This window comes from Stegostoma tigrinum, chromosome 19, assembly GCF_030684315.1.
Source record: "Stegostoma tigrinum isolate sSteTig4 chromosome 19, sSteTig4.hap1, whole genome shotgun sequence".
NCBI lineage: Eukaryota > Metazoa > Chordata > Chondrichthyes > Orectolobiformes > Stegostomatidae > Stegostoma > Stegostoma tigrinum.
The window spans coordinates 16,393,399-16,418,388 of record NC_081372.1 but is presented as its reverse complement, the minus strand read 5'-3'; the positions used below and the strand labels follow the sequence as shown (position 1 = coordinate 16,418,388).

General features: G+C 42.3%; 1 long non-coding RNA gene across 1 annotated transcript in view; it reads left to right on the top strand.

Moving 5' to 3' along the window:
* Window positions 1-24,352, top strand: part of LOC132210723 (uncharacterized) — a 124,596-nt gene extending 100,244 nt beyond the window's left edge. The window contains exon 3 of the long non-coding RNA XR_009446903.1: window positions 24,297-24,352. This is a non-coding gene — a long non-coding RNA (uncharacterized LOC132210723). The remainder of the gene's footprint in view (window positions 1-24,296) is intronic.
* Window positions 24,353-24,990: the final 638 nt, after the last annotated feature.

Below are 24,990 nucleotides of genomic sequence, written 5' to 3'. Positions count from 1 at the left end.
GTTAGGCACCACTGATAAATTATACAGCAAATTCATTTAAAAAGGCAAATCTGTCAGATAAAGAGGGATAATGATGAAATTGCTTGTACATAACAAAAAATAACTGTAACTGTTCTCATAGCCATGCTTTAGTGATGCCAACAGTTCATGAAAGATTAAACTTCATATTTGGTTTAGAGCAATTGAAATTTTTAATAGGGTTCCTCAGTAGACAGCATTCCATGTTTGCTGCCAATATTTAAAATGGACCATTTAAAAGGATACAATGTTCCTTCTGTTGATTGAAATGGCCTGCGTCTCATGATGTTTTAAGGAAATACCCATGTGTACAAGATGCTCCATTATCTTTAGCAGAACAACATTTGATGCTTTGGTTTTCCAAGTTTCTTTTTAAAACATGGTAAAGTGTGATCAAGGGCATGTGCATTGTGCTGTCAGTTTAATTGGCTTCTGTAGCATACAAATAGCAGCAAATGTTAATTCTCCTGAAGATGTCCTGGATAAGACGATTGGCTGACACCTCCAAGAAAGCCAGGCATGTAGTGGCACTTTTATGCTGTTTTAAGTCTGGCAGTGCCTGCAGAGTCATGAAAGAAGGCAACACTTGAGCAAACTAATGTTCTCATGTTTTGATTCCAAAGAGGTTTTTTTATCACCTATTTAATGGTGGGTTTAGTTTGAGTGCAATGCTATAAAGACAAAAATCTGAAACAGGAACCCAACATGTCCTGAACCTAGAACTCTGTCTTTACAGAGGTGAGGGTGGTGGGATATGAATAGTTAATTTGTTATAAGGAGGTAGGTAAGTGCGCAAATGCCTTTTAGGAGTCTGTACACAAATAATTGCTTGGTGATAAATACCTAAACGTTTGTAAAAAGAGACACAAAGATAAGCTTTTTGTTTTGTATTCATCAGGACTTACGTGCAAGAAACCAATTGAGAAATGGAACATCAAACTTTGCAGTGTAAATAAATAAAGAATGACAATTAATTGGACTATGGTTACAGTGGGAAGTAGGTTAATCCTATTAACTGTTACTGAGAAACGCAGACAAAGGCAGGTATTCTCTGATTATTTAAGGAGTTACAATGGGAATGCAATAACAATTGGCAGTCTTCATGATATTTTTCTCCATGAAAATTGTACAATCCATGGCCAAATTCCTTTTGCCTACAAAGAACAGGATCCTGGGTGTTAATACATGTAGCCTGTAGCATGTGCAATTGTGTCTGTGAGCCCAATGGATCGTCTTAACTGGTCTCTGGTATAACTCTTAGGACAGTCTTGATTATTCAGCAAATGTTATCCAATAGCAGAATTACATTCAATGTTGAACATGCAGTTTTGAGATTTTTCAGCTAGATTTGACAGTTCACAATTTTTGCTGTATCTCCCGGCTATCCACACTCCAGTCAATTAGCATTTGCTGTTTAAGTTAGTGTTCATTTTCCAAATTTTGGTTTCTTGTTTATCAATCCTCATTATCAGTGTCATCTGCGTGTTTTATCGAGGATGTCACTAATTATATGACCCTTCGTTGGCTTTTTGGGGTAGGTTGTACAAGGTGTCTTGCTGAGTACAAGCCAAAAACTTCAAATTTTTGTCTCTTCATGGTTATGAAGCCACCATTTTAAAAGAGTTCTATTTTCTTTTAACTGGTACTGGCTGATTTTCTTTGACCATGAACCAGCCAGAGTTGAGTTAAGCCAGAAATCTGAGAGGGGCTGGAACCATAAAGTAATTGTCTCTATGACACTGCTTGAGAGCCGGGAGGATGTAAGAGAGTTTCACTCAGCCCATCAAGCTAACCTGCGATTATACTTATGATCTAAAAGCATCCCCTTAGCACCTCACTATTTTAACAACCTCAATCATCATCTCCACCATCCCATAATTGGACTTTCCTGAATACCATTTTTATCCACCTTAGGTTTTATATACCCTGATGGTCAATTTTCCTGCTGACCACCATCTCTCTTTTCCTAAAGTAAACATAGGGAATGTTGAAGAAACTCAGCATATCTAGCAGCATCTATGAAGAGAGAAAGAGAACCAACATTTCAAGCTTGGTGTAACTCTTGTATTCACCCCCCACACCCGTCATGATCTTTCCCTTTAACCACTGTCACCTCCCTCAAGGATGGTGTTTGGATTTGGAAAACTGAAGAAAGTATTTTAAAAGCTGTCTGGTCACTATAAACTCCAGGATTTTTGGAAAATCCACACTTTAAGAATTTCTGAAGAAGTGTCCTGAAAACGTCAACTTTCCTGCTCCTCCTCCTGTGTTCCTCCAGCTCTATACTGTGTTATCTTTGACTCCAGCATATGCAGTTCTTGCTATCTTTGAGACTTCTCGTCCACTCTGAGCAGTATGGTGGCTCAATGGTTTGATTCCAGCCATGGGCAACTGTCTGTGTGGAATTTGCCTATTCTCCCTGTGTCTGCGTGGGTTTCCACAAGGTGCTCTGGTTTCCTCCCACAGTCCAAAGATCTGTAGGTTACATGGATTGGCCATACTAAATTGCCCATAGTGTGCAGGCTAGATGAGTTAGCTATCGGAAGTGTGGGGTTACAGGGATAGGGCGTGGGTTTAGGTCTGGATGGGATAGCCTTCAGAGGGTTGGTGCAGACTCAATGGGCTGAATAGCCTCTTTCCCCACCTTAGGGATTCTATGATTTTTTAATTCTTCCCTGGCCTCTGTTTTGAATACACAGAGCTATATATATCAAGGCCAATTTTTTTTTGGCTCAGTGGAATGAAAAATACACCAGATTGTCTGATCATTATCTCATTTCTGTTTCTGGGGTTTTACTGTATGCAGTTTGGAATCCTCCTTGATTTATTTAGACATCAAGCAATTTTTGGCATCCTTAGATTGTGGAAAACATTGTTTGCAAGTTGTTTCTTTACTTAAAATTAAATTCAGGGAAAGCTACTCAGGAGGCTGGCAAAATGCCACTTGTCTTATGGCTGTCTATTAGCATTGATAATGTAAAGCTGCTCAAGCAAACTGAGTAAGAGTTCAACTGGAAGTTTAAAACATTTGGTTGCATTTATATTACTTTGGATAAATTATATCATCCAGGGATTTAATAGATTCAATTTTAATTTCTGGGCATGAACATGGTGGCAGTAAAACCTGTAAGGGGATGTTGTATCCAAGGTCAGGTGACTTTAGCTTGGCAAAACTGTTTTCCACCTGAAACCAAGTGAGAGTGGGCTCAGAGCTGGTGGGAGGCAGCAAGATCCTGTTGGGAACGCAGGGGATTATAGGCTGCAGTTTTTGAAAGCACCCTTTGACAATGGAAGGGAATGGAAACGCTGAGGTGAAGGACTCTGGGAATTTGTGAACTCTCACATTCCTCACAAAAGTTGCAAATCATTCTTTGACTTTGCCTTTTCTGAGTTTTTGTTAGTGGGTTTGGTGCCATGCAGACGTCCTGTGTTCCTATATTAAAGAGGGGTCAGGGTGACATAGTCGAAATTTTGACTTTGGCATAATAAGCAGCACCCCAACCTACCTGGGATGTGCTGACGTGGTCATGTCATAGAATCAGAGAAATGTTCAGCACAGAAATGGACCTGTCAGTCCAACTTGTCCATGCCGATCAGTTATCCTAAATTAATCTAGCTCCATTTGCAAGCATTTGGTCATACACCTCTAACCCTTCCTCTTCATGTACCCATCCAGCCCCCTGGTTAAAATGGCATCAGGGTGAAAATAGCAATTAGTCAGATGCGTTGGCAGTAGACTGTTGCGATAATTTTAACTACCCACCTGTTATATTCATGCTGGACTGGCCAGGTTAAAATCTGGTCTTAAATCATGAACTGGAGTTGTGTTGCAGAGGGAGCCTCAGCTCAGCATGAAGAGGCATCTATGAAGATGCCAGCTTTCTCGAGCATCTCCAACAGGCTCGGGTAGAGGCAAACAGCAGAGGGAGTGTGCAAAAACTGAAGCATTCCTCCCACACATCTATTCATATACCACCTGGTCTACCTGAGGCAGGCTGCACAGACCCAGCGTTGGACTATTCACTCACAACAGGCCCCACAGTTCTGGAACTGAAGTAAGTCATCCTCTCTCTCAAGGACTGCCTAGAAAACAAGTAAGATGCTCCAGCCATGCTGTGTAATGACAGACTTGCCTTCACTTGCTCAAGTTTAAATTACCTTATTTATATTTGCTGTTGCTATATTATCCAAAATCATTCCAAAACACTGAAAAAAACTATTCTTCAGTATTGGTTGTGCATATATTTTATGGTACGAAATTTAATCTTAATGCAACTTGTAGATTCTTTTCTATTAGACATAGTGTTGCAGAAACATTGAGGTGTACAGCAAGGAAAAAGGCTCTTCAGCCCATCAAGTCAGTGTTGGTTTAAAAAAAACACCTAGCTATTCTAATTCTATTTTTCAGGACTTGGCCCAAAGACTTGAATATCTTAGCAGTGCAAGTGCACAAGTTTGCTTTGAGCCCATGAGATAACCCAAATAACGATTTTGCCATTTTCACAGCTTCAGAATGCCAGGTCCCAGCCTCTTCTTGCTTCCTCCACAGCCTTTGAAACGGATTGGCAGGGCGGTCTGGATATAATATTGTCCTGAGAGGTAGAACACTTATGTATCCTCATATCAAGCAAGCTGTGCTGCAGGGAGCTGCCACTTATTGGCTTTTTGATGAACCTAATGTAACCATTCGGGCCTCATGTTTGTTTTCTATTCAATTCCCAGGATAATTGTCTCTTGTTAGAATTTGCTTTTAGATTATGTGCATCAGTTATAATATGCATTGTTTATTGATCAGGAGAAATGCTGTCTTTCTGATTCTTCATTTATGACCTTTGAGGAACTGTGTCAATGCCAGGACTTTGGACTGTGTTTCTATGGCTTTATAATAGAAATAACCTATCAAAATTCATAACCTTTGTCAGATATTAGTTGATGCTGGGACTACCAATTACAATAGGTAGGCCTGTATCTCCAGTTAAATTCAATTGACTGAGGTTGTTGATTAGAATGGGTAGTACAGAGCCATTGCAGACTGTACAATTTTACAACCAGTATATTTTGTGAACTTAAGAAATTGATTTTGCAATAGGAATGATGAGTTTAATGTTGTGTAGCACAGTGCATAGTCAGTGAGATTTTGTAATGCTAAAATAGATCCTTCTCCTCTCAGACAGAGAGAGAAAGGGTGGGGAAAGGAAAACAAATGGCTTAGATTGGCACACTGCAGTTTTATCAAGGGAAATATAGACTGCCATCCAGACCCTCCATGTCCACGGAAGTACTTTATGTGGACATATTGCTTGTCTGATCAGTGCTAAGTTAGATTTCAGAAACTCACCACTGTACTCAAGGTATGGAGAAATCTGGTACTTTAGCTTATTCAGAATTTCTCCATCAGTGATGGCAGCAGCTTTTAACAGGCCAGACAACAAGCCTTCCACTTTGATTTCATAAAGTGTGATAGATATGATACCCAGCTTACAGAGACATGCACAAGAATTCCTAGAAGCATGGCATTCCAACCGGAATTCCATCAACAAACACATTGACTTGGAGCCAATCTACCATCCCCTGAGAAAAAGAACAGGAAATGACATCACCAACCCAAGGAAACCTAACCAGATAAATAGAAAGCGGGACATAACACCAGCGCTTCATTGGAGGCTCACTGATGTTACCTAGAATGGTGACAAAACGTCTGAAAACTAACCTTCCAGCTCAGCGAGCAAACTCACATCCAGAACCTCAACCTGAGCTACAAATCTTCTCAAAACTCGCTAACCCAGCTTACTGATTGTGATTGGATCCTTGATGGAGAGGGGCTTTGGCAAAGAACCATGCCCACTATGAGGTTTACGGCAACTTTTTTATTCAGGATCGTAAGAAGCTACAGAGAGCTGTGAACGTGGCCCAGTCAAACAGGCAAGCCATCCTTTCATCCATTGACTCATCTACACTTCTTTCTGCTTCTGAAAGGCAGCCAACATCGTCAAAGATCCATTCCACCCCTTTTATAATCTTTCCCAACCTCTTCGGTCAGGCAGAGCAATCAAAACTTTAAACACACTTCTTTCCCATTCTTATTAGGCTTTTGAATGGACCTCTCAAATTTCAAGTTTAATGTTGAATTTGGTTTTTGTACTCCAACTTTGCAGCTGTAAATTTATATTTTTCACTCTGTTCAATCACCCTGTGATCTATGTGTGGTATGATCTGCTAATACTGTGCGCAAAACCAAATGTTTCACTGTACCTAGGCACATGTGACAACAACAAATCAAATAAAAACAAAAGATTAATCCTACACCAGGATGTTTGTTGTAAGGTGGAGCACTCCTTGTCTGTCACTACACCTCCATCCCCAGCCACCACCACCCACCCACCCCACAGTCTCCTGAGTTAATTCTAAAATTATGTTGCCAAAATATGTAAATTCTATAGAGAAACCACTTCATAAACAGAGTGAGATAACAAAGTGTGGAGCTGGGTGAACACAGCAGGCCAAGCAGCATCTTAGGAGCACAAAAGCTGATGTTTCGGGCCTAGACCCTTTATCAGAAAATCAGTGTTGATCAAAAAACAATTGACAGAGACAGAAACAGAAATTGCTGAAAAAGCTCAGCAGGTCGGGCAGCATCTGTGGAGAGAAATCAAAGTTAACATTTTGGGTCCATTGAACCTTAGTCAGAAAAAAGGTTCTTCTTCAGTTCTGAATAAAGGTCACTGGAACTGAAACATTAACTCTGCTTTCTCTCCACGGATGCTGCCAGACCTGCTGAGCTTTTTCAGCAATTTCTGTTTCTATTTCAAATTTCCAGCATCTATAGTTCATAGAATCCCTACAGTATGGAAACAGGCACTTTGGCCCAACAAGTCCACACTGACCCTCAGAGCATCCCACCCAAATCCATCCCCCTATAATGCACCTAATCTACACATCCCTGAAAACAACAGGCAATTTAGCATGGCCAATCCACATAGCCAGCATATCTTTGGACTGTGGGAAGAAACCGAAGCACCTTGAGGAAACCCACGTAGACACAGGGAGAATGTTCAAACTCCACAAAGACAGTCACCCAAAGGTAGAATTGAACCTGGGTCCCTGGCACTGTGAGGCAGCAGTTGTAACCACTGAACCACCAGGCTGCCTCAATCATTATCTTTGATAATTAACAGAAAGTCAAAGAAGGAGACATTTGGGTAGGTGTCTAAAAAAATGGTAACTTTTACAGAATGTTTTAAAAAAAGGAAGGCAAGACAATTCAATTCAAGAGGGAATTCAAGAGCGTAGGACCCAGATGGCTGGATATGGACAAAGCCCACAGTTGGGGGCATTTAAACATAAGGACTGGCGTTTTAAAATCAAGGTGTTGATGGACAGTGAGCTCTTGTCAGTTGTTGTGAATACTCTTTATATGAGTTACAGACAATTAAAAAGACATTAATTTTCATATTACAGACACTTTAGCATAGTGACTGCATCGTTATACTTTGTATAATGTGATTCCAATACTTTGCAAAGGTAGCTGCAGGCAAAACATTTCAGCACAAACCCCATATATGAAATGAGATGTATTTACTGTTGTTTTTGAAATTAATGGTGCATTTTTAGTTATGCAATTTAATTTAATGATGCAATTCATCCAATAAAGACACCATTATCGAGAATATGTACAGCCACAATGATGTTACCTCTGTTCTGGTGTTGGAGACTCTTCATTTTATCCCCAAGTGCTTGTGTGTTTGTTAAATGAAGGTTTAAAGATTGAGTTTTACAAACAAATTATTCATAAGTACAATCATTGGCTGCTGCGCAATAAGACTTGATGGCCTTTATAATCAATGATTTTTTTGGTTTTCACCTATCTATTGCTTGCATTGATGTCCATACATTTTGGTTTGAATTCTCTTGGTTTGGTCATGTTTATTTCTGATATCTTGATTTTTCTCTTTCCTTTATGTTACCTTGTCCTGTTTAATCTTTGGTAGTATTTCTCTCTCCTTACTGCCTATACATGAAGATAACACAGATGTTTACAATATGGATGGAACAATTCAAACCTACTTATATTTCTTTTTATCTTTCATTGCTTCAAATGTTTATCCAACCTGCCCACTCTACTCTCTCGATTTTCTTCTTTCTGCATCTAAAGATTCCTTTTCCTCAATGCTTACTTTGCCAGAATCAGTGCTGCTCCCTTAAACTCACTAAGTCCAATCTTCAGGGTGAATGGAGTTATAGCGAAACATCAAATTGTAGAATTATAAAGCATAAAAGAAGGCCACTCAGCCCATTCTGCTTGCATAACTATCTTTGAAAGGCCAGTCCCATGACCGTGTGCTTTTCCTGAGTGGACAAGATTTTCCACTTCAATTATAACACCAGAAATGATTTACTTTTATTATACATATAAAACAACTAAGACGCTTCACAGAGAGTTTCAAACCATATTTGACACTGAGCCACTTGAAGAAATATTACCGCTAACCAAACACTTGGTCAAAATGATAGGTTTTAAGAATCATCTTAATTAGGGAAGGAGAGATGCAAGGTTTAGGGAGGGAAATCCAGACCTTCGAACCCAGGCAGCTGGAAGTGCAACACCAATGATAAAGTGATAAAATCAGGAGTGTGCAAGAAATGGAGAAATACAAAAGTCCTCATGGGGATTTGAAAACAAACATGGGGATTTAAAGAATTGAGGTGTTGCTTAACAGGGAATCAATTAAGTTCATGAGCACAACATTGATGGGTAAATGGAACATAGAGTTTGGTTGTGCTTAGTAGGCTTTTGGATTATCTCAATTTTACGTTCAATTCTGTTTTAGAAATTAGAGATGAATCCAATACCAGTATCTTTTTGAGCAATACATTCTAGGTCATAACATGAAAATCTATAGAGGTGGGTTCATCATTCAATTTAAAAATAGGAACTTACAGTGGAAAATAGATTATTCCAAAATCTGAGAAAACATTATGAAGGAAACTATGTTTTGTAGGTGGAAATTTGTGTAGATATAAAACGTTTCAAACAATGTCAAAAAAAGTGTTGATATCACAGATCAGCCCTAAGGGATCACATTTCAAAGACTCGAGAGCTGTTTTTAAAAATAGAGGTGGTCACTTCCTTCTGGCTGTCGTCTTAAGAAGCAGCAAGGGGTTTAAAAGCAGCTGCAAGCTACATAGAAACAATTATCCTCTGACCTCAGTATATGCTTAGCCAGTAACCTAAGCAGGTACCTAGTTATAGCAATTAGAAAAGGACAGGCTAGATCACACACAGTTTCACCTGAACAGCAAAAATAACACTTTGTGCCTTTGATTGTATAATACTCCTGCCGTTCTAAAGTTGCACATTATATGATTGACAACAAGCAATGCCGGTCTGGTAATAAATATCTATTTCCATTGCTGGTGGCACTTTATAAAAAGAATAGGGAGTGCAGCAGAAAGTTTGATTCTTATGGAATACATCATGTTATTCCAATTCAGAAACTGTTTACTTCCAACAGACTGGCTTTCTGTATAATTTATTGAATGTCTCTTTCAGTTTTGGAAATTAACTCAATTTACTCTTCAATCTGTTCACATTTATTTCAGTAGTGGCTTCCTTGTGGATACTAGTTGTATAAACAGGAGGTGACAGCAAACTTGATATCTTCTTGGAATTGTTTGGCTTGATCCTCCTGTCTGGGATGAATTGATGAGCACAGGTTTATCCCATTTACGAGACAAATTTCTTTGAACAATAACCTTTGCAAAATCCTGCGGATCCACTGGCAGGATAGGCACTCCCATATCAGAGTCCTCTTTCAGGCCAACATCCCTAGCTTAAAGGGCACTAATTACAGCCAATCAGGTACATTCAATAAGCCACATTGTCCATATCTAACATAAAACCAGAACCTCATCACAGTTATCTGGAGGACGGATGAAGTTCTTAAGGACGACCTCAAAGCCTCCCAGAATCAATGCAATATTCCTACTGAGTTGAGGGAATCTCTCACCCAAGACCACCCAAACTGGAAAAGAAGTAATTGTGAAGTTTCCAACATCTTCAAGTGTCTCCAAGAGGTCCTGGGGAAGCCAATAGCAAGCCACAGACCTCTAAATATCTTGCCGACTACCCTCTTCAAACACCACCTGCCCCCACCAAACCCACAACCCTCTGCATTTGGGTATGCATTGGACTACTTACTCACATCATGACCCATACTCCATAGTGGAAGAAAGCCCCATTCTTAACCTGGAGGGACTGATAGAGAGAAAGAGTGAAAAAAATGCACAAGCATCTCGGCAATGCCTGAGGAAGAAATCTTGTCACTAATAAAGCACTGCATCACTGGCGTCTGTAATGCCGCTGTCAACTGTAAATCAGTTGGTGACACTCTTGGCTCTGCAAGGTTCTTTTCATAAGTGGTGCACTGAATTCAAGGTCGAACTTCCACTGCCATACTGAGGGCAAATTTCACTGTTGGAGGTGCTACCTTTTGGATGAACTGTTTGCCCTCTCAGGTCTGTGGACAAAAATCATAATACTATTTTGAAGAAGAGTATGGGGGTTATTTTCATTGACTCAGTCAATATTCATCATTCAATTTAAACCAACTCACCAAGGCACCAAGATAATAAAATGTGAGGCTGGATGAACACAGCAGGCCAAGCAGCATCTCAGGAGCACAAAAGCTGACGTTTCGGGCCTAGACCCTTCATCACCAAGGCACCTCTCTCTTTTATTTCATTGCTCTTAGTGGGAACATGCTCTGTACAAATTGGCTGCCATGTTCCTACAGTACAACAATGTCTGTGTGCCTTTGCTAACTTTTCTTTGGTGAAGTATGAGTTGTGTGAAGTTTCTTTGAGGATTTTCTTTACCACAAGGCCCAACAGATTTTCCTTCTTTCCAAACATGTCTCATTGACTACCTATTCACTAGCTTACCCACAGCATTTGCAACATCCAGCCCCAACTTACCATGCGCCATTCCTGGAACAAATCACCACTCATTTGAGATAACAAGATTTCTGATTTTCTGAGAAGGGTCTCGACCTGAAACGTCAGCTTTCCTGCTCCTCTGATGCTGCTTGGCCTGCTGTGTTCATTCAGCTGTATACTGTGAAATCTCAGATGCTCCAGCATTGGCAGTTCCTACTACCACTCATTGGAAATCTGTCCAAAGACTAACAGCCAACATCTGTGCTACCAATAGAAGACTGCTGTGCAATCAGATGATTAGCATTCTGAGGCTGACCTGCTTGATCCAGGATGTTTCCAGAAGATGTTGGTGAAGGGGAAGACTCAGAGCCCTAGTAGGAATATCACCAGACCAGTAATCCAGAACCACAGGCTAATTGTCTGCGGACATGGCTCTAATCCATACTTTGCCATATCTTCCTTGCAAGTGTTGTTGCTCTGTCTTCACAATTATCATGCCACTTTCCCCAAGCCTACAGCTCCTAGTCCTAAAAAAAATCTTGTGCAGCCTCCTTCCCGCACAGCAACCTCGATGCCCTCCCCCATCCTCCTCTCCATTTAGTTTCTCTTAATGGATTCCAACAAAATGACCATTCCCACCCCCTTGTGCGACCTAACCAGCCAGTCCTGGATGAGAAGTGCCGAGATCCCAGACTGGTGACTGTACGTCTCACTGACTAAGATGACAAAGTGTGAAGCTGGATGAACACAGTAGGCCAAGCAGCATCTCAGGAGCACAAAAGCTGACATTTCGGGCCTAGACCCTTTATCAGCTCTTTGTTGAAGGGTCTAGGCCCGAAATGTCAGCTTTTGTGCTCCTGAGATGCTGCTTGGCCTTCTGTGTTCATCCAGCTTCACACTTTGTCATCTTGGATTCTCCAGCATCTGCAGTTCCCATTATCTTGTCTCACTGACCACATTGGCCTTAACCTCTTGTTTGGCTGCTTTGGAGCCACAGGACTGCAGAGGTATGAATCCCCTGATCAAGAACATCTTGACTGGAGTACTGACCGTGGTCAATCACTTGGAGTGGTAAGAGCGTCTGCCCTTGACATACTGTGCTGGGACACCCTGACAGATGGGAACCTCCTGGGACTTTGGTGAGGACTACTTCCCTAAGACATTAAGGCAGCTATTTGCTTGCTTGATGCATATGCTGTGTGTTTGTTATGTAAGCTTAGGGCAATAGTGAAGGTATGAGATAGATGTAATACACTGTCATACAGAAAGCATACACCCCCTAGACTGAGGACTGATGAAGAGCAATGTCTCTTCCCTGTGTCAGTACCAATCGGGAAGACAAGGCATGGCAGAGCAATGACTGGTCCAAGCATGCAGGATGGTACAAAGTGTGCGAGTGCGAAGAAACTAGTCAGCAGCCCTCAGTCGCAGCCTGGTCTAATCAGTGAGCTGTAACGCTCTGTCTGTCTGTGCAAAGTGTCCCAATGCAGTTACTGCACGCAAAGTGATTCTGCAGCCTTTCAATTTTAATTGCCAGTGTGCCCTACAATACAAGGCTGTCCTTTATTAGTGTCCTGCAAGTATAGTCATGAGATGCTGCCAAAATCCATGGAACAAGAGTGCAAGTAGCTGGTGATCGTGTATTATGCCCTGGGCTGTGGTTTAGTTGTGTGCCACATGGAGATCTTTTGAAGCAAGTGGTGAGCTGAATTTGCCGGGTGCCCGTTCTGGTTTCCATGTCGAGTTCTCTGGCTATCTCGTTTGTTGGGCATGTTTGGAAGCTGAGTATTAATGATGTGAATCTGGCAGTTAACAAGGCTTTTAAGAAGGATTTTCCATCTTAACAGCAACTCACCACTGACAAGAAACTCGCTGCACCACTTATGAAGAAATTGAGAAGCTCCTAACTTCAAGACCAGCCTTGCTGGACATCTTGTCTGATCCTGCAACAAATCCTATCATAGCCCACATCTATCACTTTCTAACAGGATTCAGCCACAAGTTTCAAAAACACTTCATTGGCTTGGGAAATTCTGATGGCATGAGAAATAAATGATTTGCTACTCTATCTCAAAGGGCATGGCCAGGGCTTTCTTCCACAATTTCTTCTCTCATCACTTCTGAAAAAAGTCTACTGCTGGAATCTGGTTCCATTTCTCTGTTACCACACCCATAAGACCACAAGATTAAATGGATGTGGAGAAGCTATGGGCTAATGGTATTATCACTAGACTATTAATCCAGGTAATGTTCTGGGGAGAGATAGTAGAATTTTCTGAAGAAGAATCTAAGGCCGAAACATCAGCTTTCTTGCTCCTCTGATGCTGCTTGGCCAGCTGTGTTCATCCAGCTCTACACCTTGTATTCTTCATGTTCTAGGGATCTGGGTTAAAATCCTGCCAAAGCAGACAGTCGAAACTGAAGTCAGTAAACAATCTGGAATTAAAAGTTTAATGATGACCATGACACTGTCAATTGTCAGGACAGACCCAAAGTCACACCTAGTTCACTAATGTCCTATAGGGAAGGAAACTATCATCCTTACCTGGTCTGGACTACATGTGACTGTAGACCTGCAATGATGCTGTTAGCTTTTAACTGAGCAGTTAGGGATGGGTAATAAATACTGATGTAGTTAGTGACACCCACATCTTCTCAATGAATAAAAAGAAAGAAATAGACCATGAGGCCCATTGAGTCTTCTCTGTCATTCAAAAACATCATGTGTTATCTGATAATATTCAACTGCAATTTCCTGTCATCCCCCCAGAGCTTATGATTCCTTTACAAATTAAGAATGTTTTTATTTTAGCCTTGAATAACCTTAAGGTCCTTTTGTGTTCACGCCAAATTTCACAGGCTCACTACCCTTGAAGGAAGAAATCACCTCAGGTGACTTACCACCCACAGCCTCGAAACTCATTGGTCCCCAGTCCCGCACCCCCCAGCTTCTAGCTCCTTCCCAAAATCCACAAACCTCACTGCCCTGGGTGACCCATTGTCTCCCTTGCTCCTGCCCTACCAAACTCAGCACCACCTATCTTGACTCCATTTTCTCCCCCTTGATCCAGGAACTCCCTACCTACATCTGTGACACCACCCATGCCCTCCAAAAGTTCCAATTCCCTGGTCCCCAACACCTCATCTTTACCATGGACGTCGAGTCCTTATACACCTGCATTCCCCATGCAGATGGTCTAAAGGCCCTCCACTTCTTCCTGTCCCACAAGCCTGACCAGACCCCCTCCACTGACACCCTCACAGCTGAGCTGGACTTGTCCTCACCCTCGACAACTTCTCTTTCAAATCCTCCCACTTCCGACAGACAAAGGGGGTGGCTAAGGGTACCCGCATGGGCCCAAGCTATACCTGCCTCTTTGTAGGTTACATGAAACAATCTCTCTTCTGCACCTACACAGGCCCCAAACCCCACCTCTTCCTCCATTACATTGATGACTATCAGTGCCACCTTGTGCTCCCATGAGGAGCTCGAACAGTTCATCCACTTCACCAACACCTTCCACCCCAACCTTAAGTTCACTTGGACCACCTCTGATACCTGTCTCTCCTTCCTGGACCTCTCTGTTTCCATCTCTGGCAACCACCTGGAAACTGATGTCCATTTCAAGCCCACCGACTCCCACAGCTACCTAGAATATACCTCCTCCCACCCACCTTACCACAAAAATGCCATCCCCATTCCCAATTCCTTTGCCTCCATCACATCTGCTCCCAGGATGGGGCATTTCACTCCCGAACATCTCAGATGTCCTTGTTTTCCAAGGACCGCAACACCCCCACCTCAGTGGCCGAGAACGCCCTCAACTGTGTCTCCGCATTTCCCGCAACTCATCCCTCACACGCCCACCCCGCAATAACAACCAAAACTATCCCTGTCATCCTCAAGTACCACCCCACCAACCTCCTGATCCAGTGCATCAGTCCGACACTTCCGCCATCTGCAATCTGACTCCACCACCAAAGACATTTTTCCCTCCCCACCCTTATCTGCCTTCCGGAAAGACCACTTTCTCCGGGACTCCCTTGTCTGCTCCACACTCCCCTCCAGCCCCACCACACCCTGCACTTTCCCCTGAAACCACAGGAAGTGCTACATTTGTCCCCACACCTTCCCCCTCACCCCCATCCCAGGCCCCAAGAAGACGTTCCACATCAAGCAGATGTTCACCTGCACCTCTGCTAATGTGATATACTGTATCTGCTGTTCCCGCTGTAGCCTCCTCTACATCGGGGAAACCAAGTGGAGGCTCGGGGACCACTTTGCGGTCGCCTAGGCTCAGCTCACACTAAATAACCACCTCCCAGTCCCGAACCATTTCAACTCCCCCTCCCATTCCTCAGATGACATGTCCATCCCAGGCCTCCTGCAGTGCCACACTGATGCCACCCCAAGGTTGCAGGAACAGCAACTCATTTTCTACTGCGGAGCCCTGCAGCCCAATGGTATCTATGTGGACTTCACAAGTTTCAAAATTTCTCCTGCCCCCCGACTGCATCCCAAAACCAGCCCAGCTTGTCCCTGCCTCCCCAACCTGTCCTTCCTCCCACCTATTTCCTCCCTCCGTCCCCAAGCCCCACCCCCATCTCCTACCTCCTAGCCTCATCCTGCCCCCTTGACCTGTCTGTCCTCACTGGACTCACCTTTATTGGCTCCATCCCCACCTCTTTGACCTATCTGTGTCCTCTCCACCTATCTTCTCCTCTATCCACCTTCTATCCGCCTCCTCCTTTCTCCCTATTTATTTCAGAGCCCCCTTCCCCTCCACCATTTCTGAAGAAGGATCTAGGCCTGAAACGTCAGCTTTCTGGCTCCTCTGATGCTGCTTGGCCTCCTATGTTCATCCAGCACCTTGTTATCTCAAATTCCTCCTTAGATCTGTTTTTAAATGGGCGGTACCTTACTCTAAGATTATGCCTTCTGGTCCTAAACACACCCACATGGAGAAACAACTCTGTTAAGCCCCCTAAGAATCTTACATGTTTCAATCAGATCTCCTCTCATTCTTCTAAACTCTAACAAGTACAGGCCCCACCTACTCGACTTCACCTCTTAAAGAAAATCTCTCCACATTTGGGGTCAGCTCAGTAAATCTTCTCTGGGTTGCTTCAAATCTTACCTCAGAAAGGGGACCAAATCTGTTCACAGTGCAGCCTAGTGTCCATTCTACATCACTACAGCCAAAGATGCCACATTGACCATTTTGATACAGGGACACTCCAACATGGATCTGAGGAAGGGTCACCAGACCCGAAATGTTAAATCTGTTTTTTCCTTCACAGATGCGGCCAGACGTGCTGAGCTTTCACAGCATCTATTTTCTTGTTTCTGATTTACGGCATCCGCAGTTCTTTCTGTTTTTATGGATTCTTGGAGAATGTCTGGGACTAGTTACATTGAATTCCACCTCACTGAGCTGACAATGTCCCAATCTATATAACCATCAGGGATCCTGCCACAAAGCTCATTCACTTTCAGTGAGCCATCAGATATTTGCAATCCTTTATGTATCCTCCCTCTAGATTCGCTGAATACCTGCCATATTCTGCATCTCTGGAACCATATCCTCAGTCCTTCTGTGGTTTATTCCATGCAGCCACTCCTAAATTATTCTACTTTCTCAACTTATTTCTAAATTTTAATTTCCAGTTTCAAAAATTCAAGTCATTAAACTCCAGGGAAAGAAATGGTGAGCACGGAAACATTGGCTAGAAATTACGCCAAACGTTCCATGAATCCCACAGGCAAAATCTCATTCCCGCTTGGATTCTACACATGGGAGAAACATCAAACATATGTTCAAACTTCCAGTCAACGAATATTTCTACTTTGCCTCATTATACAGCCACCCAAAGGTTTTCTTTTCAGTTAGTATTTTTAATTGAGCAGAATTGTTGGTGAATAATCATCATCTACTGAAGGCATGCCTATGGGTTTTAGTCTTTTTCAGAATGTAGCTACCTTCCATCATATTGTTTTCTGCCTGTCAGGGCAAATCAGCTTTTATTAAAGCTTGGGTTTTCTTGGTGAGTGAAATCTAGGTAGACACACAATACGACTGTGCTTATCTCTTTGGTTTTACTTTAATAGCGAGAGACTGGAGCCTTCACTTGGTTTGAAAAATGACCAGGAGGAGTTCACTTTGAAAATTAAATTGGTGTCTTTTATCGAGGAAGGAATTCGGCAGCCACTGTGCTTCTGAAACTCGCTTAAAAGTCGAGGATCGATAGTGGATCTATGATTTTATGAATTTATTGAGATCAAGTTTCCTCATACACACATTCAGGCCATTTAAAAAAAAGAAGGAAGTAGTTAGAGCTTCTAATGCTCTGAATTGAATTCCTGATTGACTCTGAGTGTTTGGCAGGCTGCGTGGTCAGCATTATTCTGTGCTGAAATGTGCACTAAATGCTGGCACTTGAGCTATTTTTGCCTCAAATTAACAAGTGCCTCGAGCTGGTCCTTACTTAATTGTTCCCATGTCCAAAATAACATGTTTTTTTTCTCGCCATCTACTGACATGTTAATCTGATAATTTTATTCTTGACCTTGGCATTCAAAAGAGAAATTGACAGATAAACAAACAAATAAGAAGAAAGTTCGAGAAAGGCGGCAATGAAAGATGCTGTGGGCTAACTGTTATTTTTGGCCAAATGGCAGAGTGGGGGAGCGGTGGTGCAGAATTTCAACCTGAAAATGAAGGCCTTTCCTTATTAAATTAAAAATAAATGGAAATTTCTTTAAATTAATGTAATTTAGTTTGAGAATTCAAATGTCGGCCATGCTGTTGTTTTAATTTGGAAAATGAAGATCACATTTCCAGTTATGCCTTTTGGCTGTTCGAGATGGCACAAACTGTTTCCTTCAAATTCAACCCACACCCATTTTTGAGGGAATAGTTTTGAATGAATGTAATTCTGATCTCAATGGAAAATTCTGAAGCCTGTCTTGAACTGATTTGCAAACTACAAAAAAAAACTGACAGGAAAAGACTTTTTTTAATATTAAATAACAGAATCTAAAATCACTTCAAGAGGTCTTTAATTGCATTTAATTTCTCAGCAGATTATTTCAGTGTAGCCTGAGATCATTTGAAGTATTTTAATGGAAGATCATTTAAAGATGTGCTGAGAATAGAATTACTTAAATTATTTCACAGAGTTAGGCCATACCTTATCTCTAATGATAATTGGTTTATCCTCACTGCAACTTATTTTATCGTATGTATTTCTATAGGCAAGACTATGCAATATAGGAAAATGTGCAACAATGAATAGTGATTAAAATTGAGATTACTTTGGGATAAATTCACAGGAGTATTCATACATCCGCAGAATCTTATAGTAAAGAAGGTGATCTGTCATTTGGCCTGGGAAAGACAGAAACAATGAATACCACTCTCCTTGAATATCTTTAGGATTTCACAACTTTCCAAAGGGCTTTTCATGCCATTCGATGTCACAGAAATTCAAAATAGTATTTGGCCAATGTGGAATCAGTGCTCACAGAAATTTCACTGATAATGGGAACTGCAGATGCTGGAGAATTCCAAGATAATAAAATGTGAGGCTGGATGAACACAGCAGGCCAAGCAGCATCTCAGGAGCACAAAAGCTGACGTTTCGGGCCTAGACCCTTCATCAGAGAGGGGGATGGGGAGAGGGTTCTGGAATAAATAGGGAGAGAGGGAGAGGCGGAGCGAAGATGGAGAGTAAAGAAGATAGGTGGAGAGGACAGTATAGGTGGGGAGGTAGGGAGGGGATAGGTCAGTCCAGGGAAGACGGACAGGTCAAGGAGGTGGGATGAGGTTAGTAGGTAGCTGGGGGTGCGGCTTGGTGTGGGAGGAAGGGATGGGTGAGAGGAAGAGCCGGTTAGGGAGGCAGAGACAGGTTGGACTGGTTTTGGGATGCAGTGGGTGGGGGGGAAGAGCTGGGCTGGTTGTGTGGTGCAGTGGGGGGAGGGGACGAACTAGGCTGGTTTAGGGATGCAGTAGGGGAAGGGGAGATTTTGAAACTGGTGAAGTCCACATTGATACCATATGGCTGCAGGGTTCCCAGGCGGAATATGAGTTGCTGTTCCTGCAACCTTCGGGTGGCATCATTGTGGCAGTGCAGGAGGCCCATGATGGACATGTCATCCAGAGAATGGGAGGGGGAGTGGAAATGGTTTGCGACTGGGAGGTGCAGTTGTTTGTTGCGAACTGAGCGGAGGTGTTCTGCAAAGTGGTCTCCAAGCCTCCGCTTGGTTTCCCCAATGTAGAGGAAGCCGCACCGGGTACAATGGATGCAGTATACCACATTGGCAGATGTGCAGGTGAACCTCTGCTTAATGTGGAATGTCATCTTGGGGCCTGGGATGGGGGTGAGGGAGGAGGTGTGGGGGCAAGTGTAGCATTTCCTGCGGTTGCAGGGGAAGGTGCCGGGTGTGGTGGGGTTGGAGGGCAGTGTGGAGCGAACAAGGGAGTCACGGAGAGAGTGGTCTCTCCGGAAAGCAGACAGGGGAGGGGATGGAAAAATGTCTTGGGTGGTGGGGTCGGATTGTAAATGGCGGAAGTGTTGGAGGATGATGCGTTGTATCCGGAGGTTGGTAGGGTGGTGTGTGAGAACGAGGGGGATCCTCTTAGGGTGGTTGTGGCGGGGGCGGGGTGTGAGGGATGTGTTGCGGGAAATACGGGAGACGCGGTCAAGGGTGTTCTCGATCACTGTGGGGGGAAAGTTGCGGTCCTTAAAGAACTTGGACATCTGGGATGTGCGGGAGTGGAATGTCTTATCGTGGGAGCAGATGCGGCAGAGGCGGAGGAATTGGGAATAGGGGATGGAATTTTTGCAGGAGGGTGGGTGGGAGGAGGTGTATTCTAGGTAGCCTGCAGCCATATGGTATCAATGTGGACTTCACCAGTTTCAAAATCTCCCCTCCCCCTACTGCATCCCTAAACCAGCCTAGTTCGTCCCCTCCCCCCACTGCACCACACAACCAGCCCAGCTCTTCCCCCCCACCCACTGCATCCCAAAACCAGTCCAACCTGTCTCTGCCTCCCTAACCGGCTCTTCCTCTCACCCCTCCCTTCCTCCCACACCAAGCCGCACCCCCAGCTACCTACTAACCTCATCCCACCTCCTTGACCTGTCCGTCTTCCCTGGACTGACCTATCCCCTCCCTACCTCCCCACCTATACTCTCTCCACCTATCTTCTTTACTCTCCATCTTCGCTCCGCCTCCCCCTCTCTCCCTATTTATTCCAGTTCCCTCTCCCCATCCCCCTCTCTGATGAAGGGTCTAGGCCCGAAACGTCAGCTTTTGTGCTCCCGAGATGCTGCTTGGCCTGCTGTGTTCATCCAGCCTCACATTTTATTACACAGAAATTTCACTGATGGGAGAGACGATGGGCTAAAGAGTGCCAAATCTTAGCAGTTCTGAGGGAAGATTTGGTGGTATCTGTTCTGACATCTTCACAGCCAGCACACAGTGTGGCATTTCAAACCAAAGTACATCCTGGTCTGCACACTACCTCCCACCTTAAACAGAAGGGACATTTGGTCTAGCTTAGTGAATGTTCCCCAGATGAAGAGTGGGAAGACAGTAATAAATACTGCACCCCTAATTTTAAGAGAGCTACTGTCTATTCACACAGTGGGAACATCCTCAAATATAGGATTTTAGGGAAAACATAGGGTTCAAAATTGCAGGGATGGTGTAATTTTACAGACACAAAGCTACAGGACAAAGAATGCTTATGCCTATTGCTTTTTATGCTTATTGACACAAAGTGGTCAATACCGGAGTATGGTAAATGTTTGCTGAATGTATCCACATACATTAACTGTAACAAATTGTCACACGAGCCTGAAATTAGCATGATATGTTGCATTATATTCTGGCTGTAACATAACTATTTTCATTCTCCCATTGTGAGTAACATATTCCGCAAATTCTTGTTGAGTATTTCTATACATCCTAAAGGATTGTTACACCTCCCCATATACAAGCCCATTGCTCTCTGACAATAACACAACATTATACATTCCCATCAACCAACATGAAGAGGCAGGAACTATGCATCTTACTTCATTCAGGTAGGATAAGATTCTCATGTACACTTACAGTCCCGGTGCTTTCAAAGGAAAGAAAAAAATACTGATGTCCCAGATTTATGACCCACTAAATTAGTGTCTTTGTGGGCCAGGAATTAAAAAAAAGGTTACAACTGCCCCAGAAAAAAAATTACTTGAAATGTACTAAAACATTACTGTGGTTTAATACCTTGGATGAATGATAGAACCTCCCTCTCCACTTTCTTTCAACGTACAATGTGTCCTTGGTCCCATGTCGATTTCTGAGTTATTAACCTCCATTTACAATTTACAAAGAATGAAATCATGAAGCAGACAAAACTGAAGAAATGTAAATTCAGCACTTCATTTTTTTTTACCGTGGAAATGACCCTGTGTTGAATGGTTATTTTCAAAACATTACAAAGGCGGGAGTTTGGATACACTGTTGTTATTGAGTGTCAAGAACGATGTCTGAAATAGTACTTATAAAGAAACAGAGTGTATTCATATCGTGTAAATATATTACATTCAGGTAAATCAAATGTGAGAAAAGCATTTGAAAGAGGCTCTAACCCTAAAAGAAAGATGAAATGCAATTGAATAAACAGTTATATTTAATGAGTCTCAATCTATTAAGTCCTGTGTGGAAACGGTCATTATTTTGGAAACATGCGCCTATTAGATCCTGGGAACATACTTTTTGCAATTTATTTTTTCACCTCTTTCTTTGAAAATGTAACTCATCTCAAGGTATGAACATAATTTTTAAAAGCAATTTAGCAGATTTAGAATGTTGTCTGTTACTTAGCACCTTGATTGAAATCTAAATCTGTATTTAAATTTTCTAAGGTCCAGATCTGTGATCATCTTACATACATATTGTCAAAATTGCTTTCCATCTGCTTTCATGAATTGTTCTTTTAGTTATGTTAGATATTGAACAAGAAGGAACAGGATTTTTATTAAACTAGTGCCATCAAGAGAAGAGTCAGTTTAACAAATAAATTGCAAGTATAATAAATGTTGAAACATTCAAAAATAATGTTCAAGTCACTTGTCGGAACTTAAAAAAAGTTTACAGTTAGTAATTTAGGATGGGATTTGCTTCAAAGCACTGAGTAAATACCTCTGAGTATTCAGTGCTTGACCTTAGTCAAGCATAGATCAATATTGCGTGTCAGGGTGAGTACATCATATTCGCATTTTGGAAGGGACTATTAATCATGTTCAAATAAGACTAGAATTATGGCCCGAAGGCTCAGTTTTCAGGGCACCCTCATCATACTTCTGTGGCTGAATGTTCAAACTACGGCACAAATTAACTTTCCAACCTGAATTTCATATGCATGATGACTTTATCACTTCTTCAGTCAGTAGTTTCTACAATACCCTAAGGGGGCTTGCCAGTGTTTTTCGAGACCCATTAAATGCAATCATTGAAGGGGGAGGGGAATGACTATCCAAAGCATGTGGAACAATCTTACCACGAAATTTGTCTTTTGATGAGATTACGTGCATAATTTGCCTATTTACCTCAAGTGCTTGGAGTTTGTGATTATCATGGCAATGCATTGCAAATTGATTTGGTCTTATTTCTTTAATCTTGTATTATTAACAAAGTGAGTGCCTGTATTTAGCCAACATCCTTCAGGAATATGCCAGCTATTGGTGAAAGGCAGCATCTTTGCTTTCTTTTGTGCTTGGGGTATAGTATTCAGTCATACTACCAGGCACAGTGAGAGCCTAGTGTCGTACTATAAAAAGATTAGCTGTGTATATTTAATACAATTATAAGCATTATTACAGTCTTAGTGTTGTTGCTACAAGGCTCTGGAGTGCTGTGGTGATGAAGCAAATTGGAAGATGGATTTGTTTTCAGGTTGCAATCCCGCTCTGACCTGGACGTAGAAATGTCTTGGTACTTTGGCAGCAATAAAGCATCAGTTGGGTGAGATATGGGTCTGTCAACCAATTAATGGCAAGGTTGGGAAAGGCCAGGGACAGAAGTAGGTCAGTACATAGAAATACGGACCACATGTTGACTTGCTTCAGCAGTCATCACTGTGGCCATCATTTGGACAGTAATGATTGAAGCAGGCAAAGGAGAAGATGCAAACATTTCACATTTCAAGGAGAAGATTAAAACCTGGAACCCTGGGCAGGTAGTTTTAAGAATTTGTAAGGATTTCATGGACGTATCAACTATGAGTACAACTCTTTCTGCTTCACTTAGCCTCTTTGTTGCTTATATATTTATGTCTGCACTCAGCCAACCAATTCTCACCAATCTTGTGTTGGTATGCATTAGACAGATCCTGAAGACTACATGTCCCCTTGAAAATCTGTGAAGATCAAAGTCAAACTCAGGATAAGTTCCTAAATTATCGTAATTGGCCTGAAGTTTGCTGAACTCACTAGCTTTCCCACCCTCTGCTCTACTCCTGCCGTCAGGGGAGGTAGCTAGGCTGGGAACTGAAATAACTGCACTGAGGTCAGTATACTGTCACCAGTTCACCTTTTATTCACACAAGACAAGCCCATGACACCAATCCAACTTCCTCAGAGCTAGCTCTCAGAGTGAAACAGAACCGCTGACAGTCCCATTTATATGTCAGACAGGGCTCCCTGATTGGACCTGATTAACAGCCCTAGTCAAGGAATTCATATTCTATGAGGTTCACCCGGTTGACTTAATTCCATTCACTACAGGAACAGAGAGAACATACTGGCAAACAGGTCTTTATTACCATTTTATTTTGTTGCTGTTGTATGTGCTGCAAATCTACCACTATCAGCTTCTGATTGGTGCAACTCGCTGTCACTGACCCCTTTCTATGACAGGATCTAAGGACCTGTTTGATTTATTATGATCGACCTCATCACAAGTGAGTCTTTATTAGAGGAGGCTCTCATCAGAAACAAAAAGCAATTTATTGTATAGTAGCAATCAGGAACAAGTTGAACTGGTAAATTAGACATTATTACTAAAACTATGAGGGGATCTGGATTATAAGTCCTCATTCTGCAAGATTCCAAACCTTTTCCAACCAAAATGCTTTTGACACCATCAGATTGAGTGGGGTTTAATATAGTTTGAATCATAGAATCCCAACAGTGTGGAAACAGGCCCTTTGGCCCAACAAGTCCACACCGAACCTCAGAGCATCCATCCCAGACCCATCCCCCTATAACCAACTTAATCTTCACATCCAGAACACTACAGGCAGTTCGGCATGACCAATCCACCTAACCTGCACATCTTTGGATTGTAGGAGGAAACTGGAGTACCCAGAGGAAACCCACGCAGACACAAGGAGAATGTGCAAGCTTCACACAGATGGTCGTCTAAGGCTGGAATCAAACCCGTGTCCCTGGCGCTGTGAGGCAGCAGTGCAAGCAACTGTGCCACTGTGCCACCCCAACAGTGTCCAACATTCACCCTTCAGAACCATTGTCTTATATAACAATAACCTATTTGCATTCTGTCCTGATATTGCCTATGAAATTTCTGTTCCTGATTCCTGTATCACATGTATTGAATGCCAAATTTCATTAAAATCACGACAGTGCTAAAAATGTAGTTTGAAAATTTGTAGTATGTTATGGGTATTTTGGTGACTTAGATTCTAAAGTAGAGGTAAATACAGTTTTGTTTTTCAGTTCTATGAAGGTCTGATTCTTTATTTAAAGGAAGGGTCAGGGAATCACTTAGAACTGTGAGCTAAGAACAGCCTTTCAACGAAACCATACAGCCCAATGAGATGTGATAATTGGAACTGCAGATGCTGGAGAATCCAAGATAATAAAATGTGAGGCTGGATGAACACAACAGGCCCAGCAGCATCTCAGGAGCACAAATACAGCCCAATGAGATAGTTGCTGCCTATTACTGACTTGGGTTTTTAATACTAGGCAAGTGTGACAATACTATGGCTTTAATAGGTGTATCTTTTTCCTGTTTTCTTT